We start from the raw sequence: 15,770 nt of genomic DNA on the forward strand, positions 1-15,770 counted from the left end.
ACCACAGAAAGACACACTGGACACTGATTTATGAATTACTGGCTGCGTTTTCCTCGCAGGGTCCTGGCTCTGGCTTTTTAAGCTTCAGCACATATTTCAAAACATTTGTTTCTGCTTTTACTAGAGCTCAAGGGCAGACACCTATTGGTGAAGTATCAGCTGCTGGAACCGCAAATATTCCTTTTCTTTTCTCGTGTCTAGTGGCATAATTAAGGTTGAGCTGTTGGGGTAAGAAAAATGATCTTAAATTGTTTTGATATTAGCAGAATAAATAGGCTGCAATTCACACGTTAACTAATCATGTTACTAAACCTGCAGCCAACAAGATGAAATTGGAGCATGGTATTGTTTAAATAAATTATATGTGGATTTCTGATTATCTAACATCATGATTTAAGTCCCTTTCTAATCATACTCCTAAATGTTTTGCCACCTACTTTCCATGACATTGATGACCAGTATGTATGACTGGTCTATACTGTCAGGGTTCTGTATCAAGTAGCTAATTTGGCTATGCTGTCGGAGTAGCTCTGGTGGGAAGGAATTCTTGGAGTCTTGGCATAGCTGTCAGGTCAAAAAAATCTGCAACTAGAAATTATAGCACTGATATAAGTTAATTCCTAATATTCTGTTTTGTTGCCATATTATCTTGATTAAAATACAGTAGTCCAGAAAAAGTGGCTTTTGTCATTAATGATGTTCATTAATGTCACTGAACTCAACCGTACCTCTTTCTGAACTTAGTTTGGGAGAAATAGGACTTAAGGTGCTACATTTTGTTGCAGAGAAATATAGAAGAGTCTCCTTGGAAGGGTCATCTCCGAGGATAATGCCTAAGGATGACTCAGGAACACAAAATAAATTAAATGCAAGCCCTGCCTTATGCTAAGATATAAAAACTCTATCCAGATAAACACATTTACCGTTTCTATAAAATGAATGGTTCACATTTCTCAACAGATGGGAGCTAATGTACCCACTTCAGCAGATACCTGCCTGCTGTTGGGAGTCAACTGAAGACCAGGAAAAAGTGCCTTGAGAGCCTGCAGCCCCACCCACCGCTCCCTGCCCCCCCCCCCCCAACAGCAGGCAAAGCTGATCAGAGCAGGTGTCCTCTTAAAGGGGCTATTTGTTAGGAAAGAGGAAATAGAGTTGTTTGGATTAGGGCTGGGAAAATAAGAGCTATCTTTTTGTGAGAGGACGAACCTGAGCCATGATGAACAAAATGCCAGAGGTACAAAATGACACGGAGCAAACAAAATCTGTTTTTCTTTTTAATGAGTAGATTAAAGGAGTGTCTGGGGACCAGGCTTTCTGATTGGTTCTTGATGAGTCATCTTTATGGCTTTCCTTAGCCTGCCCCTTCCCCCAGCCTTCTGGTAATTACCGGAGCAGGAGGTACACAATCTCTACAAACACACCCATGTTTCCAGTCCCTCGGTGACGGTGCCTGGAATTGTAAACTGGCGTAATTATCAGTGGGGTTCCTGAGAAATGGGAAGTGGTAACAGGTGGACATCCTCCCAAGATGTAGATTAGACATAGAGATGAGATAGGGGTGGGGAGAGGACCTGAGAGTTTGTCCCACTCCTGGATGATGCCAGGTTATCCCAACATGCTGATTCTAAGAGCCCTGTCCTCACTGGAATGAAAAACTACTTCACAATTTAAACTTTTTTTTTTTTTTTTTTTTGGTGTTCAAGATCTGGAGGCCTAAAGAATTGCAAATAGATACTCATTTTTCTTAATATTTTCTTTCTACTGTGCTCTGACGGGATCTATATTTTGCTTTAGCTTTCCCAGGGATTTCGCCATTTGAGAAGAAAGTGGCTCCTGTGACATGGGTGATGTAACGTGCTGGAAACTTTCAGATCTGCCGCTGAGACTCTTTCTCCCTGGGGTACCAGAAACACTCAGCAGCGGTTATTAGCACATCACTGCTTGTGGTTAGAGTTATGCAACCGGACCTTGGTTCCAAGGTGTTTCCTAGGTTACAGAGATGTGGCATTTTAGGAATGACTCTGAAAATCTTCCTCATCACTAAGGCTTGAGTCAAAACCATAGAAGACATGAGATCTCTCTCCCTTTCTGTTTGGAGTCATCTCTCTGTTTGCCTGGAGAACAACAGCAGAAGGAAGCCATTGCTTCCATTCACAATCATGATTCACGGCTCCTGGTTTTTGTTCCTGATGCTAATCTCAGAAAAAATCCCAGCATTTTTTTTTTTTAAAGCACTGCTGAGCAATCCCTGCTCAACTGCGACCCAAACTGGAAAAATGAAAATCGAAGGTAGTGTTGCCAAACAGTTTGCCAAGAAATGTTTTTGCAAATAGTAGAGACCAATTGCAGAAAATTCTGAGAACATGACATGTTAGTTATTTCTTTGTTCTGCCTCCCTTTCTCCTTTTTTGTAGTTATCCATGATCCCATAGCTCCACAGACCTGAGAACTGACATAATTTACTGATGTTAAAAGTGTCCAATTGGTACTCACGGTTTCAATGAGCGAACATGCTTCTCAAAGATCTTACAGATGGATGGAAACAGGTAGAGAGACTTATGACCGGCCCATGGGCACTCTCAGTCCACCTCTTTTTAGATGGTTCATGATCAGCAGATGCTTTGCTTTCTTAAATAGAAGGAAAAAGGGGGAATTGTTGAGTAATACATAAAAAAGTGTATTTCATATGAAATCTAAGCAGGCTGTGGTGGCACAAGACTGAAACCTCTCAACTTGAGAGGTGGAGGTGGGAGCATTGTAAGTTCAAGGCCAGCCTGGGTAACATTGTCCCCCCAAATCATATTTAACATAATTTCATATATATGCAATTATGCATTCATGTCCAAAATAAAGCTTCATTGGAACACAAACACCAGCTTGTTCATTTGCTTATATATTATTTATGACTTTCACGCCCTAGCAAAGCTCAGTAGAACACCAAGGTTACTTAGCTACAAAACCTTTTACAGGAAACATTTATTGATCTCTGAATAGGAATCATACATTTAAAAATGTATATGTGAAGAAAGAATCATCCTGATTTACTGCCTGGGGCAGTTACATTTTTTTTACAATCTATTATTAGTACTTAATACTTTGAAGATATCTTGTATTGGTAGAGTTCTTTTCCACTGCTGGTATTTAACCATCACAAGCAGAGCAAGCTAAGGTTATTCCACAATTACAGAGAGTCAGATGGAAATTGCTCTTCCCACGCTGAACAAGGCTTCAGAAGAAAACAGAATCCACTGAAGAGGAAAAAATTGCTTTATGTCTAAAGCTCTTTTCCAAGTTTCAATGGTTATAAACACTTTGCAAATAGGATAGGGGAGCTGGCCCCCTAGGTATGGGGAAACATGGGAAGTCTATGAGATGGAAGAGCCGGGGCCTAGGGCTCCCACCTGTGAAGGAACAATAGGTGGGGAAAAAATGCTTTCCTGAGGCTTCTCCATATGGTTAACTCCCAAATGCTCAGTCTTCTCCTCTGCTACATCAGCCATCTAGAGTACAAACCTCACCTACGGTCCAATCGGCCTCACATAGGGTAAAAGATGCCTCACCTAGGGTTCAAGCTACTTCACCCAAGGTCCAGCTGCCTTATCTAGGGTACAAGCCTGCCTCGCCTAGGGTCCAAGGGACCTCATCTCAGGTTCAAGCTGCCTCACCTAGGGTCCAAGCTACCTCACCTAGGGTACAAACCCGCCTCACCCAGGGTTCAAGCTGCGTCATCTCTGAGCCTGAGGACACTGTAGATTATTGCTATTATTCCTATTGTGCTATCCTCATTGATAGGGTTCTGATCATCTAAGATTGCATGACTTTAGATGAGAATGCCCCATGATTTACGTCTTGTAAAGTTCCCAACTTTACAGTCTCTCAGAAGGAGGGGAAATGCAGAGAAGAGTCATTTTCCTTGTGGCACTCCGACTCTCCATTCTTTCCTCACACTACTTTGTGCCTTTTAAGAGGATCGCCGCAGAAGTGTTAAAGTGCTTCCTGAGCAGAAACACACACACACACACACACACACACACACACGCACACGCACACGCACACGCACACGCACACACACACACACACACACGTGGAACAGGTATGGAAAGAGGGATAGTGCACGTACCTTCATTTTATACCTGAACTCAGGAAGACTCACAGAAATTTACAGAAACTCAAGTTTATAAAATGAAAAATAAAGCAACATTGGAATTTCATTATTCAGTAGAAATCCCGGGCTTTTAAGCTGATTTTTTTTTTTTGGCTGCCCCTGTGAATATAATAAAAGCTTCATGTTTTGCTGTGGAACAATCTTTGTACACTGCAAATCTGTATTACTCTCATTGGTTAATAAAGAGCTGACTGGCATATAGCTGGCAGGAAAAGATTAGGCAGGAGAACCAAACTAGGAGGAGGCTGGGAAGAAGAAAGGTGGAGCCAGACACAAAGGAAGCAGGATGTATAGAAAATGAGGTAACAAGCCATAAACCATGTGGTAGCACTTAGATTAGAATTATGGGTTAATTTAAGATGTAAGAGCTAGTTAAGCCTAAGCTATTGGCTGAGCATTTATAGTTAACACTAAGTCTCTGTGCAGTTATTTGGGAGCTGGTCGGTGGTCCTATTGAAAAACTCTACCTACAATGCTTTGATCTAGTTAGACTTGCTTAAATACATTAAACTTGATGATTGTGTCCCAACAAGGAAGTGCCTTGAGACCCTAGGGTGACCCACATCACTCACAAAAGGGCTCTTTGCAAGTTCATATTACCTTGTACTTGATTTTGATTCTTGATCTGAAATTGTCTAGAGATTCCCAGCTTATGTAAAAAGTGAGAAATGACTTCTGAAGGTAAGATAAAGGCAGATGACTCTGAGAAGGTGATAGACAAATCCTTGCCAGGTGGGGCGCTTCAGCAGATTCAAGGAAGACTTGTTCAAATGTATGGGGCAGGAATATATTGAAATAGGGGGGAAAGTGTTAGATCAGAGTAAAACAAATCTCATTCCAACTGAATCCTCTGATGTTTCACATCCGGCAGGGCAGTGTTGCCCACACCCAAGAATTTAGGTACACTTTCTGCATGCCATAATCAGTCGTGAACTTTTGGAGGCTAAAAAAATGGGAAATAGAACATATGTTCTGTGAAAGGTTATTTGTTGAGCAAAATCATGCCCCTTGCAAAAATTCTAAACTTGGGTGTTTTTTTCTGAGCTAGAGATGGCATTACTTTAATAGTGACTTGTCCACCATGGGGAAATGGTAGCTGCCAGCTCAAGAATTAAACGTGGACTTTTCTGTCTATATGAAACTCTAGTGTGGATAGTAAACCAGCGGTCTCTGGGTTCAGCCTCTCCCATCTCAGTCTTCCATTTGTCCCTTTTTGCCTGTGTGATACCAGGAAAGGGTTCTTTGTTTCATTTTGTTTTTGTGCTTTGAGACAACTTCTTTTTGTGTAGCCATGACTGTCCTGGAACTCTCTGTGTAAACCAAGCTTGCCTCGAATTAACAAGAGATGCATGTGCGTCTATGTCAGGGATGCTCAATTAAAGGTGTGTGCCTCCAGTCTCAGGAAAGTCTTGTAAGCAAACTTTGTCTCAGTTTTGATAGTTATAAAGTTATGAAAATAGTATGTAATATATTTATGAGATTTATTCAAATTGTATGTCAAATATCATAAGGGTTTTTTGGAGGATAGATAGAAGTTTGGTGAAAGTCATGATAATTCATACATGCATGATCCAAAACAGGCATTTGTTCATGACTCCAATCCTACTTCTAGCAGAGGAAGAAGACTTCAGGATTATATTTTCTTAACAAACAATAGTAAATTCTAGTGAGGATGTGGGGTGCACTTACTATATATATAAAACACTGTTGGCAGCAGTCAGTTCATGAGATCAGACAGGGTGTCCGTCCGCAGGTGAACAGACCCAGAAACCATGATATATGCACATAGTGGGACATCCACTCTCAAAGAATGAAGTACACATAGTGGGGCATTCACTCTCAAAGGATGAAATTATGCCACTTGCTGAAGGTTCAGGCAGCTGAAGATCATCACAGATACAGACTGAGTCAGACACAGAAAGATAAATGCCACATGCTTTCTCTCATTTATAGGTCTTAAAATCCTTTGTAGACACATAAGCATTCATGTGTGTATATGTATATTTCTTTATGAATCTATATTATGTATGTTCATGCATATGTATATAGAAACAGAAGGGAGACAGGGGAAGGGAAGAGACTGATGTCAGGGGACAAAAGGGTAGAAAACTAAAAGAAGGGAACGGGAGGTGATGGATGTATGCAAAGTTGATGGAATACCCAACTCTGTATAATAGTTACATATCAATACAAATATTAAAATATATTTTCCTTAGAAATTTTGTTGGATTTACATAAAATTCAAGAAGTACAATCCTCTTTTTTTTTTTTACCAGAAGATATGCTGTGATTATTGGCGTCATAAGAATGAAAACTATAAGTAATATACATGGCTTTAAAGTAGCGTATAATTTGATATAAAAGGAATGGATCTAAGACCTCTGTAGGAGTTTAACTAAACCCCTACAGCCCTAGGGCATCAGTAAATGCCATTATGCTCCTCGGTCTCATTTCACATATGCAAGAATACAGACACAGAGATGCCAGGAGAAGGAGACGCAGTTTTCTATGTTGCTTTATGTCTTATGTTGATGGTAATTATGGACTCCTGGCCTTCCATTAAATCTCATCCTTTTACATGTATATAACCTAGTCACTTCATTTTAAAAGAAATTTTCTTATATGAATTATTTATATTAAGTTTTTGCTGATTGTGTATTCCGTGGAGGGTCGTTCTGGGACGGGGCCAAGCAGGTTAAGGACTGGGCTGCAGTGGCTGAGTGGTTTCTGGATGTAGTAAGAGTGGGGTCAGCGAGCTCGCCATCACCAGTGACACTTGCTGACAATAGGCATACTTTAGAAATTACATTATCATTGAATATGAACCAAATCCAAATGCTGAATATCTAGGCCTTTAGTCAGCTGTTGTCTGGTGAAACCCTAATGGCAAAAAACTCATGCAGCAAAACACAGTGAGGAACTTTCCGTTGGACACCCCCAGGAAAGTTGCCTGAAATGATTCACTATGTAGATCTTCATGTATGCCTTGAAACCCATCAAACCCATTTTCAAACAAGGAAAGTAACCAGTCCTATTCCCACCACTGTGTTTGAATCGAACCAGTTACTTAGATCACAGTGGGTCTGAATTAGGGTTTTATTTGTGTGTATATACTTAGGGAAGCATGCCTGTGGGACTATGCTTGTCATTTCTATCACTCAGCAGCACGAAGACGCTCAAGTGTTGGAGCGTAGTTCCCCATGATCGGCTTACAGACCAATGGAAGCAGCAGGACTGTGGACGAAAGACGATAGGAATTTCCTTACACGAGCCTATCTTCCGTCTTTCAAACTGAAAACCATCAACTGCCAAGAAATACTTTCCACCATCCATGTATCAAAAAAGCTCCACGTTGTCTACCCTGATGAAGTGGAGTCCTTGGAGGGAGTGGGTTTGCTCTCATTATCCTGATGGACACAGTAAGCATTTTGGAAGACGTATTCAAGCATGGGTAGAGAAGGGTGATGTTTTCTTGTGGGCATATTCCAGGTGTGAAATCATAGAATGTTAGATTTATTCAAGGTTTTCTTCCTTGTGTTGACAGGTGGGGGAAAGGGTCCCCAAAGTCAATGTTCTTAGGATGGGGTTGTCTCATCACCAGTGGGAGAATTCAGATCTCCAGGCTCCTGGTGCCACTTTGCTTCCCATGGAGTATATTATCAAAGTCCTAGAAATACTTGTTACTCCCAATCCTCTTAGTAAAAGCTGTTGCTCCAAATGGGTTATGAGCAAAACTGTGTATTTCCTTCAGATTTTGGCTAGCATGCCTTCCAGTTATAACTGGAGATTCCATAATATTTCCAATAAAGGAACTCATATTTTTCAAGTAGCAAAACACTGATTGCCTTGTTTATCAATGCCCCCTACAGTTGAGCATCATAGAGAGGGAGTGTAAGGCTCTCTGGGTTCCACACTAATTAGAGTACAGTTCAGAGAAGTGATTTTATAATGGAAAACATGAACATGGAGAATGTTGATGGAATTCTCTCTTATCAAGTTACATTGATTTTCGTGGACTTAAAAGTTAGACAACTTATTTCCCAAGCCGCCGCTGACCCAGCATTAGGCTCAGTTAAGAATGATCTAGAAGCTGTTTGTGTAGCAATTTAATTCAAGAGAAGCTTCAACTGTCATATTGTAAGGGGTAGGTAGTAAGGGACCAAGGACAGATAGTTGTCCATTGTGGTGTTAGTGATTTTTGTCAAATAGTGGCCACCTCAAGATAGGCCATGACCTTAAGATGCTTAAGTCTTTGTAGCACCAAGGGAAGGCCAGACCTGTTCTAACTTTTGTGCAGAGGTTTGTTCTTTTTATTTTTTTACTTATTTATTTTTACTTGCTTTGGTGTACATATATTTTTCCTCTCTGTCCCAAGGAAAGCTTTAGCATATATTCTCAGAGGGCGGTGAAGAAGGAGAAACTCAAACAATGTTTATGTCCCTTGGATACCGCAGGAGTCTAAATTAGCACTCCCATCTTATTAGAAATTTTGCTCTTTTGATATCTGGCTTTTACATGTGTCTAGGGGAGTTGGCTAAGGTCGTGACAGAAAAGAGTTCAGAGTCACTGCATTATCAAATTAACAAGGCAGAAAAAAAAAAACAATAAAACCTGACAAGAGAGAACAGGCAAAAACAAACGGAAATAATGTAATCAAGACACAAGTTATTCTCCAGTCCTTGTGAGCAGGTCAGAATCTGGGGGAGGTTCTCTAAGATCACACACTTGAGGGGTGGTTGGTGGCCTCCCTGTGGAGGCCTGGCTTCCTTCCAGCCACCCACTCACTTTTCAGCTCTCAGACTCTATACTTTGGCCACCCTGGAGCAAGATGGTCCCCCGCAGACCAGAGGATCAGTTCTCAGACTCCACATCTGATGTGGTCCCTTTAGGTATTTGCAGTCACATTCTCTTCCAGAGGTCCTTATCAACCATTTTTTTCGACATCCTGTTACGCTTATTATCTTAAACCCTGCAGAGCAGTGAGAAGCAGGCAGAAATGTTTTGAATGTGATCATTGTGTTCCTAAGCCAATAACTCGGCCTCCTCAAGCCTCGTCTATGCGATTATAAAGTTGGAATAATAATATTATGAGTTCTAGCATGGTATGTCTTCTGTGAGACACTGGACATGATAACTTATTATGGTTGGACCCAAGCTTTGGGAGCGCATCCAGAAATGTGCAACTGTGTTCTCCCCATAAGAAAAACCTAGAGTTCTGGGGCAATGCCAAACGGTCAACAGCAGTTACTTTCTGCTGAACTACAAAGGTAAGGAGACAGACTTCAAGGGCGGACCTACTAGACTAGGACGAAAGAGATCAAGTAAATCAGAGGATCCACAGTCAAGACGAAGTGAGAGACTGATGCAGGAGGTCCAGCCAAGGGAGAGATGGAGCAAGGGCTTGATGTTGGACAGGAGGAAGCTTAAGGATGCCGAGATGGGGGTTGTGCTAAAGAAATATTTTAAGAGACATTGTTTAGAGCTGGGCACCCTGACGTGAGCGGAACGCTTGTCAAATGCAATGGTAGACTGTGTGGCTGGCTGGTCAGCAGCATTCCATCTATGCCTTGTCTTTCTAGGGAATAATCATCATTCTCTCCATAACATCCAGATAAGGTCTCAAGCCTCGCTCTGTTGGGGACGGTCTGAACTACTTGAGAAGTACTCTCATTTCGGTTTTATAGCCATATCCGGCAGTGCCTAGCCTCTCGGTCTGGATGTGCCCAAGAAGAAGGATGCTGATGACAGAGGGGCAGAGTCTCCAAAGGGCCTTCAAGGAACACAAAGCAAGAAGTAAACGTTGGCTATTTTCTGCCACTAAAGTTTGCTATTTTTTTTTAAAAAAAAATTACAAAATTGTGTAGCTTATTTTGTTTGACACAGATAAAGATTGCTGGTTAGAAGTTTGTAATTAACGGCTACACCTCCTTGGACTGGTTTTACTATGACAGGCAAAGTATGACGATGGTGTTGCAAGAGGGAAAAAATGGGAGAAAATCCAATTACAAGGTTCATTTAGGAGAATTTATAACAGAGACTGGAGTCTGCAGATACGTTTGCTACCTCTCCTAAAACCATTACCAGTGAAGTGAAAAAATAAATTAATAGGAGACCCAATCTTTTATTCTCATTCATTTTTTTGTAGCCAAACTGGAGGTCGGAACAAATGGAACCCACAGACAACTTTTGCTGAATACATCATGTAAGAGTCTCATTTTTGCCATTGTAAAGAGCTCAATGCCTGAGCAGAACAGAGATCTGTGGGCTTTGTCATTAGGCTATTAGACTAGTGTTTATCTATCAGAAAGCTGTAAACAGAATAGCTGTTTATTGGAGCTGCAAAACTGTGCTTCATTCTTTTTGTTTGTTCTGATTACTCAGCCACGTAAGTTTTGAATGAATAACCCTTGAAGAGAGAAAGGCAATTCATTATTTTGATCAAACCAATGGCTTGCGGGGGGACATAGCGATTTTGGGCAGATGAGAAAAAGGAAGTTTTGCTTTTGTTTTTATTTTTCAAGATGCAAGGGATCGTGTTCACATTGGCAGATGCATCAGAGACTCACGGTTGTCTTTTTTAATAGAAAATTTAAATTTTTATATGTATAAATGACTATACTTATTTCTACCTTTTCCTGTCCCATGGCCCTGCCACTGGTCACCACCCAACCATTCTCCTGATTGTGGCTCACCCATATATACTTATGTATGTGTATAGACGAATCCAGACTCTTCATACGATTGAAATAGATGTAACGGGCAGCCTTTCCCATTACTCTTTCTTCTTCATCTCTCCTCCATCCGGGCCTCTACCTGTCTGCACACATATGTGCACAGATATTTAAATCCAGACTTTGCAAATGAGAGAAAATATGCAGCATTTGTCTTTCTATGCTTACACTGTTGTGTTTGATGCCATGTAATAAATGGTAAGGAGAAGAAAGGAGAAAGATGGTTTGTGTTTTAAATGGCATTCCAGGTGGAGGGCCGCGGTGTAGGACATATGGATTCTTCCTAATTACAGGCTCATGGATCTAATCAGTGTTTCAAAATCTGTGATATCCCAAACTTTAATCCTGAGGCTGTTTCTCAGAGAGTTAAAACCTCTACTGTGACCAGATGTTCAAGAATGGGGAAAACTCACGGAGTTCATTATTCAAAGCATTACCTTGACATGCCCTCCAATACATCAACAATCATGTAGGTGACTTATTGAAACCAGAGTCTCGCTGAATTAAGTTACCTGGACCTAGACTTGCCCAAATATTCTTGCCTAAAAGCTTTACGAGCTAATATGATATGTCACATACATATTACTTATAATATTTATAGATCCTAATTGATATTATTTCCTGGCCAAAATCACACTTGTGGGCCTCCTGCCCAAACCTGCCAAACAGACTGAAAGGGGAAGGCCCTGTTTGAAGGTGTGTTCTGGAACTGGAACTCGTTGTTGTTCTTGCTGCAATAGCAGGACACTTGTAAATTCAGCATTTTTCAGGTAGTCCCTAAGCACATCGGCTGTACACTCCAGCGCTCAAGCAGGTGAAGTTTCCAACCAGGGACCCTGCATCATGATTTCTGTTGATCACGCTTCCTCGGCCTCCTCGCCCACCATTTCCACAAGTTGGAGAACCAGAAGCGGAGATCGGCCTTTCACATTTTTTTTTTTTTAACAAGCATTTTTTTTTTTCAAGTGCTCCAGCTGAGATTTCCCCCTCTGGGTGTTTTCAAATTGATTTGTTCAGTGAAACGACTTTCACTTCTAGATTTTTGTCAGGCTTTTTAAAGGCAAGCTAATCGGTCGGTTACTCCTGGGGTCATGGTATTTCACTTCCTCAGTCACCGGAATGCCCTGGAATTCTCAGTGTGCTCACTGTCCCAGCAGTAATGCCTCTGTTCCAAAAATGCAGCCGTTGGACAGAATGGAAGCACGGGTCCAAAATGATGGCACGGAAATACAGTCGGGAGAGAGAGAGGATAAAAGTTTAATTGGCACTTTCTATGACATTTTGAAGTCATTAAGTATTTCAAAGCCATTAACAAGATTGTTATTATTTTAAAAGTCATTTTAAAGGAATAAAATGGCCCACGATTCTGTTAACTGTGGGACATTTGAACAGTGACGGGTTCATAATGGGAGCCTCGATGCCTAAACTGTGGCGAATATTGTCTGTAAATAGAAGCGCCGCTGCGTCCTTGTGAAAGCGCTCCTTAGGGTGATAGAAGGACTTTTCCATTAGCACGTGGCTGGACCTTTCCACATGTGTCCTTAATTTAATTTATATAGGAGAAAGGAAGGACCAACGTAACATCTCCGGGTATTCAGTCAGTGTTTTATTTCTATCGGATACATTCCCACCGAGTTACAGCGTTGTTTGACCCTCATCTTTGTCGAGACTCCTTCCCAGCAGTGGAGGCATCTGCTACTCACTCAGAATGCAGTATAGTCCACATGTGTTGTGCCCAGAACCACATTCAAGGAAATATCAAAGCATGGGACACCAGTGTGAGCTGCTTGCTTTTACTAACGCTCACCTATGGACTACCTAATTCATAAGAACGGCGTGTTATACTCTGAACCTTCCCAGAGTTGTAAAGATAGATGAATGGCTACCTAAACTCACACTTAAACTTGAGCAAATCAAACAGGTTTCAAAAATTACACTAATCTAGCTTTTCAAAAATAGTTTTTTTATGTCACACAGTATACTTTTTTATTTTGTTATTTTTTTTTTTAACCAAGGATACATTCATAAACTGGCCTGCATCTCTTGCATGGATTAAAAGAAGTGAGGCCGTGTCCCAGACTGCTTGCTTTTCCATCTTCATGGTTCATTTACTGGTAGCTGCATGAGACACACTTGGCTTGAGCACCAGAAGGCTTAGAGGTTACGAATAGCGGAATCACCGAAGGAGAAGCCCCCAGGGGCCCAGGCTTCCCATCCTGCCAGTCACTTTAGCCCATGTGTTCTGAAATGAGTGGTCAGCCATGTCCAAAGCTACCATGAGCAAAGAAAATGAACACTAACGGAGTTTGTCTGCTTGAGGCAATGACGAACCTTGTGATCCCGTGAAATCGTATCGGCAGAGACGTGGAAACAGACTGCAAATGTCTGTGGGATCAGCACTGAAGGGCGAGGTTAGAAATGGAATTTAGCGTAAGTGGGCTTATCAGTGAGGAAGCTCAGGGACCATAGCTAGACACTGGCTTCCTCGGGCTCTGACTAGTTAGCCTCCCTCCCAGAGTTGTCTAGTGTACACTCTAGTAAGCTTCTATAGGAACCGAGAACCCGTATCACCTAAGCATTCTGAGATCAGTGATTGCATGTATGCACCATCACACTTGGCTATGCAAACACTTCTTCAATACAGAATTTAGTAATAAGAGCAATGATTATGTTTTAAGGATTTTGAAGAAAAACCAACAATTTACTCAATTCTGTTTTAAAAACGTAATCGGAGTCAGGAAGAAGCACCATAATAACAGTGTATATGAGCGTGCACCTGATGGCTTAGGAAGCCTCTTTTCCCACATCCATTGTCTGCACTGAGAAAAAACATGACACAGGACAGAGAGAAGAGGACTGAGATGGAAAATCTTCCCGGATGATGCCTGAAATCAGGATGTGGGCCATGCTCTTAAAGCAGATTTTTTAACTAACAGGAGTCCCTGATCTTTGCAGTTATTGAGGGACTGAATTCAAATCTCAGGCAGAAGCCTTGAAATTCCAGTGGTTATAAATGGAAGTATAACAGATACAACAATTTGTTCATCTGGGAATCAGATTATTACATTCCAATCCCACAACGTTGGACAGTCTTCTGGGGTCCCTATTTAAAACCTAGACTAGGGGACGTAGAGTTTGGAAAGAATTCAGAGAAGAGCTTAAATATTAAAGGCAAAAGGCATAGGGTTTACTGTGAACTATCTAAATGGTGTTGGATAAATTCTTATTGCTTCAGGATTTATGATGATTCATACAACATAGCTGCATGGAGAAATGAAGAGCTGATTCCAATCGTTCAAATCGTACTTGTTTTCCCAAAGAAACAGTGAACTTTGACTCTAAGTAGAAGCTCAAAGCTTGAGCCGGTGTTCTTTGGCTAATGCCTGACTTTTTGTAGGAAGAACAGAGGGAAAGAAATGTATCAACCCACTTAGACTAGGCAAGTGGAGAAAGAGTTATCTTACGCAGAGTTTGCTCCAGGGGCTGAGAATTAACTCCCCCTGGAGAGTTGCAAACATAGGCCAAGGCTCATTGCTCTAACAAACAGAGATGGATGGTTTCCACCTGCCGAGTTGCTGAAGGGCAGCCCTGGGTCCTTTCAGATTCCACCTCTCCGCCTGTAGGCTATTAGGTATCTGAAGACAAGGCTTCTTTGGCAGGGCAAGCTACTGTAAGCAGGCTGTTTCTGGCCCCACGACTTTGACCACGTGGGCTGATTAAATACTTGAGTGAGGGTGGGTCAGAATGTTTCCTATGTCATATTGTTAGCAATGCCGAGACAGGCCACACCCTCATCGCTGGGTGTCAGTGGGCTGAAGCAGAGGAGAAACCTTCAGAATGGAATTGTAGCTGTTAGATTTTATCTCCCATATTGTTTCCTGGTGAGGGGAGAAGGGAGGGAGGAAGGGAGGAAGGGATTGAGAAACCATCAGTATGGAATTATAGCTCTCTGTTAGATTTTATCTATAGTATTGTTTTATGGTAAGAGGAAAAGGGAGGGAGGGAGAGAGAGATCTGAAAAGGGGGTTAAGTAAAACTAATTGAAAAGAAAAAGAGCTTCAAATCAGGGAAAGATTTTATGTTTTCTTGAGGTGACACAGCTGACACATTGATTCTGGGGTTGGGCCCTAAAATGCTACCCGGATTCTGAGAGCCTTGGGGCCTGGGGCATCCTCAGGTCATTGCCTGATGCTCACAGATAAAGCTGTCTTCCACGGCAGGAGCTCCACCTCGGTCTCTGGGGCTGCTTAGTAATGGTGTTGGCTCCCCAGGGATGAGGCAGCAGAACAGACAAGCACAGAGGTGGCTTTGCTATCCTGCCATCATCACTTGGTGGTCAGTCCTGGAGCTGCTGACTGTGCCTCCACTTCAACGCGGAAAGGGGTGAGTTATCAAAAAAAAAAAAAATCCAACAAGAACAAAACCCCAAAACCAAACAAAAGCAGGCGATGTTCCTCCTCAAGGATTATACTGAGTGTTAGGAATTTTACACTGAAGTATTTCCAGAGACGTGGTTTGGGTTTTTTTTTTTTTTTTGTCTGTTTGTTTTGTTTTGTTTTCTCCTTAAAAAACAAGAATTTCGCCTAAAATATCAAGGAAAATAACTTGAGGACTGTGCCATGCACTTAGAGTCTAAATTTAATAATTACCTTCACGGAAACCCTGTTTTATTCACCAAGTGTCCTCAGGTAGCCTGTTTGGGGTGGAGGTGGGGCAGTCAAAGTCACAGTTGTCCTGGTTGGCCAAAGAGATGTGATACCTGGCTCCCTCCACACTAGCAAATTTATGGAGATGGTAAAAATATGATTTGGTCATTTTAAGTCTTTCTCTCTCTCTCTCTCTCTCTCTCTCTCTCTCTCTCTCTCTCTCTCTCT

Source organism: Arvicola amphibius, chromosome 5 (genome assembly GCF_903992535.2).
Source record: "Arvicola amphibius chromosome 5, mArvAmp1.2, whole genome shotgun sequence".
Taxonomy (NCBI): domain Eukaryota; kingdom Metazoa; phylum Chordata; class Mammalia; order Rodentia; family Cricetidae; genus Arvicola; species Arvicola amphibius.